At 46.6% G+C, this 4,790-nt stretch overlaps 1 long non-coding RNA gene across 1 annotated transcript; it reads right to left on the bottom strand.

The window, feature by feature from the left end:
- Window positions 1-974: 974 nt before the first annotated feature.
- LOC140600635 (uncharacterized) lies at window positions 975-2,965 on the bottom strand. The gene is made up of 3 exons (XR_012003811.1): window positions 2,754-2,965; window positions 1,490-1,601; window positions 975-1,053 (listed from the first exon to the last, which is right to left on the bottom strand). It is a non-coding gene; the product is annotated as an uncharacterized lncRNA (long non-coding RNA).
- Between the last annotated feature and the right edge of the window lie 1,825 nt (window positions 2,966-4,790).

Below are 4,790 nucleotides of genomic sequence, written 5' to 3'. Positions count from 1 at the left end.
CACTATTATTCATCAGTCACCCAAGATGGAATCCCCGAGTCATTTTTGACTACTATCTTTCCTTAACATTTATCACTTACCTCTGACCCTCATCATCTCAGTCATTATAATCTGATATTTTGCCTAAACTCTTTCACTTTATATTCTTCCCCACATATTGAATAAAAACCTCTTGAAAAGGTAGCAATTCAAGGCTAAGACCTTGAAGACCTCTGAAGAAGTTCATAACTTTGGTGGCAAAGACAGACTGCTGTGATAGATGATATTATTATTGAGAATATTTGCTGTCCCTGCCTATGAAGCCTATAGGAGGAATATACCTCTTTGCCGCATTGATATCTGGCTTGGCTGTTGATCTACATTGGCCAGTAGAATGTAAGAATATATGACATATGCCGGTTCTGAGTAGTTGTAAGCAATTAAGTAAATACAGAATGAAAGTAGAATAGAATGGAAGTTGTAAGAGTCATCATATGATTCAATCATTGCTCTTTTCCCTGCTATGACACCACATGTCCCAAATAGGGCCTGCTCCTTTAGCCTAAATTGTGAATGAAAAAGATGAAACAGTGCAGCAATTTATGCTGTACATGCAATATGAACAAGAAATAAATCTTTTTTGTTATTAGGATATTGGGATCATTTGTTACTGCATCATAACCTAGCCTAAATTAACTGATACAACTCCTTTCCCGATTATTCATAGAGTCTTTGAAGCTAATGTATGATGATATGGAAATCAATGAGTCACAATGATGTGAGGCACAGTGTTCCCCAGCAAAGTAAGAGATCCAGATGTGCTGCCAAGCACTACAGATATTTCATACTTGCATAAGGTACCAAGATTCATCTTTTGGCCAAAGTTCTGATGGGTAAAGTAAATTTTTACCATATTGAAGATGTCAGTAGCTAAAGGAGTTTCCAGAAGGGTCCAACAAAATCAGACCTTAAAAAAAATACATCTTTGGTACTTACGTAAATGGGGGGGGGGGGCGGTGACTAAAACAAGAGCTGACTGAGCCAAGAGATATCAGGAATTCAGAGAGTTGCATGCTGAAAGGAAATGGCATTGCTGTGAGCTTATTTATGACCTACTTCAACATATTGGAAGAAATGTCAGCAATTTGGGGGTTGGTGACATCGCTTGACAGAAAAAAACGGCCTCAATTTTCTAACTCTACCACATGCCCTAAATCAGCCTGAGCATTTCTAGGGCACATCTGCTTTGTTTGGCAACAACAACAGTAACAATAACAATAGGTAATAATAAATAATTGCATATATCGAACTGTGTTAACATATTAATAGATGTTTAACAGAGCATTACTTTGCCATTCTATGTGACAAATGTGTATATTAACAGGATCCTTCAAGACTGCTTTCATCAATGCTAAAGCAGTTTCTAAAGTTCAACACGTTGACATATTGGAACAGATAATTCTTTGTCGTAGGGACCGTCCTGTGCATTGTAGGATGTTCAGTCGCATACCTTGCCTTACCCATTAGATGCCAGTAGCATTACCACAGTTGTGACAACCCAAAATTTCTCCCGATATTGCCAAAATGTCCCGGAGGAGTCTTCACTGCCACAAAGGGACACCCTAGTGGTGGGAAGTTAGAAATCATGACATGTTAAACTGAAGATATTTTTGAGTGGACAACCTTTTGATTTACCTAATTAGTTCAGATAGTTAGCACTATGCTTATAAATCAAGTCAATCCTGTCCTAATTCCTAGTAATAGCTATTGATTGAGTACCTACTGTAGATGGTAAATACAACTGGCATAGTCAGTATAACATGCCATAGTCAGTTAAGCACTGGGCTCTGGTGTCCTACAGCCTGGGTTGGAATCCTGGCTCTGCTATTTGTTTGCTGTGTCACCCAAGGCAGGTTTCTTTATTTCTGCCATTGTATCATTATCTATAAAATGAAATGAAATAGCATATATGGAATAACAGATTTGTTTGAGAATTCAACAAGCCAATGCACATAAGGTGCTTAGAACTGAGAACTGAGTCTAGAATATAAAAAACAGTGTTTACTGTTATTCTTACTTTGCAACTTAGCGGACTTTACCTCCGTTTTATGCATCTGGAAGTGAATATTCAGAGAAATCAAGTTCAGAATCACACAGCTACTAAAGTACATGGCTGGCAAGAAAGAGGAATCGTGATTCAAAACTCCAAGATCAGGGCAGCCCGTGTGGCTCAGCGGTTTAGTGTCGCCTTCAGTCCTGGGACTCCAGCATCAGGGCCTAGGCTGAAGGCAGGTGCCAAACCACTGAGCCACCCAGGACCTGGAGACCCAGGGTCAAGTCCCACGTCAGGCTCCCTGCAGGGAGCCTGCTTCTCCCTCTGCCTGTGTCTCTCTCCCTCTCTCTCTCTGTCTCTCATGAATAAATAAATAAAATTAAAAAAAAAAAACAAAACAAAACTCCAAGATCAGAGTGTTTCCCACGACACCCCAGCCTGAGTGGAAGACAGTTTAAAAGCCAGGTTAAGGGGCACCTGGGTGGCTCAGTGGTTGAGCGCCTGCTTTCCGCCCAGGGCGTGATCCTGGAGTCCTGGGATCGAGCCCACATCGGGCTCCCTGCATGGAGCCTGCTTCTCCCTCTGCCTGTGTCTCTGCCCCTCTCTGCGTGTCTCTCATGAATAAATAAATAAACTCTTTGAGGGGGAAAAAAAAAAAAAAAAAAGCCAGGTTCAACCTGGGAGCAAGAGCTCTTTTTCAGCGACAAAAACTGGAACTTACCCTGTTGGCTTCTTGTAACAGAAAGACCCACCGAAAAGGAGGTGGCCAAAAGGCCTGTGCAGTGACTAGCTGTGAGAACCTGGGCGAGTCTGCCCAACATCCTGAGGCTGTTTACTCATCTGCAAAATGGACACAAAAACACCTGCTCTACGTTCTTCACGGCTGGTGGTCAGAGCGACGTGAGAAAGAAAGCGCAGCGGAGCATTGGGACAGGACGCGGAGCTCGGCCGCGGTGGTGGGTCCGGGGCCGGGTGGGCAGCGGCTCTGGGCAGACCCGAGGCACCTCCCGCCTCCCCGCGACTCCCGCGGGGCCTCCCCACGGCGCACCCCGGGGCCCTGGGCGGCGGCGCGCAGTCTGGGAGGCCACCCCGACAGCGATGGGCAGCTGCTGCTTATCTGCAGTTACTCAGCGACCCTGACAGATGAGGTGTCCGTGGCGACCTTCCTGCCTCGATGAGTGTGGGAACTCGGGGCTTCCCAGGGCTGCGAGGTGGGAACGTAAACAAAACGACCCTGGCCCGAGCTGCGCCCCCGCGTCCTCCCCGGGCGCTGCCCTAGCGAGCCCGAGGCCCCAGGCCCGGCAGGTCCTCCCCGCAGCGCCGCCGCCCACAGGCCGGCCCGGGCCGCACGAGGACTCCCCAAGGCTGGACACCTCCTGCCAAAAGCTCCATCACTGCCTCTTTTTACTGTCAACACGACAGAGTCAGAAATGCGTCCCCCCCGCGGAAGCCCTTCCTTGCCTCCCTGCTGCGCTGGGCAGGTCCATCCCTGTAGTCCCGACACCGCTTCCTGGGGAGGCAGCTGCAGGGAGCGGGGATTCCGGGGCTCTTCCGCGCCTACGAGGCAGTTTGGGAGAAAGGGCTCATCCGTAGCCCCCTTTCCTCCGTCTGCAGGGGGCTCGGCCTAGCTACGGGCCCTACAGGATGAACACCTGTGTTCGTTACTCCACACAGGAGTGATTCTGTGGCAAAATGGGAAAGCATTTCAAGTTCGCATTCATTCGTGTCTTCCCACTTTTTTTCCTTAGTCTTCCGCATCTTTATATTGGCTGACATCTGCTCCGCATTTAACAAGTGTGCCAGACGCCATAAAGGTGCTGAGGATGCGTCAGCTGGCAAGGAAGATAAAGTTGACTTCTCATTGCTTACGTCCTAGACAATAGACTAGCATTCCTGAAAGAGGTCAGGGTGCTGTGGATGCTGATATCAGAAGGTACAAACCGACACCAGGCTCAGAAAAGCCTCCTTGAAGAGATGTTTGGGTTGAACCTGGACACATGACCATTGTTCAGGCGAAGGGGTGAGAAGAGGGGAAAGGCAGCAGGAGGACGGTGTATGCGAGGAGACAGAGGGAAGACAGCATTTGTGGAAGTAAAAATGAATTATGCAGCTGCTTGTGGTCTGTCACTTGGGCCTCTCCCTCCCCCTTAAGCAGTTCTTTCTCCCTAAACGCTTTTGCCTACTCACCAACCATAAAACCTGTCATGTAAGCTCTTTGAGGCTCCGCTTTCTTCCTTCTATGATTGCAATCTCAACTGATAATTTCCTAAAATGGCCTTAGAACCTGAAGATTTCGATTTTTAACTGAATTCTACCATTCAACTCTACAACGTAAGCAAATGACTTAGCTTCCCTGAGCTGTGGCTCCTCATCAGTAAACAGGGCCAATAATACTTAATCATGTCTATAGTCATGCTAATAGGAACATTTAATAATGTTTACTTTGTGCCAGCCCCCAGCGCTAAGTGCTTTTTGCAGTGGATTGCATTTAATCCTCACGAACATCATGAAGTAGGTAATAATTTTATTCCAAAGGACTCTTGGGAGTCTGAGTGTGATCCTAATCATGAATGTGCTCTGTCACCATTAAGGGTTAATGCAAAAATGAAATGGCTTCATCGTGGTGTTTGATAAGTACACATGTAATAAATAAATTCATTTGTATCTGTCTCCTGAGCAAACCAGACAAAAAGCAGGGGCAAGAGTGAAGTGTTGGGGATCCCTGGGTGGCGCAGCGGTTTAGCGCCTGCCTTTGGCC

Source organism: Canis lupus, chromosome 12, assembly GCF_048164855.1.
Source record: "Canis lupus baileyi chromosome 12, mCanLup2.hap1, whole genome shotgun sequence".
NCBI lineage: Eukaryota > Metazoa > Chordata > Mammalia > Carnivora > Canidae > Canis > Canis lupus.
This window is presented reverse-complemented; position numbering and strand designations above follow the sequence as displayed.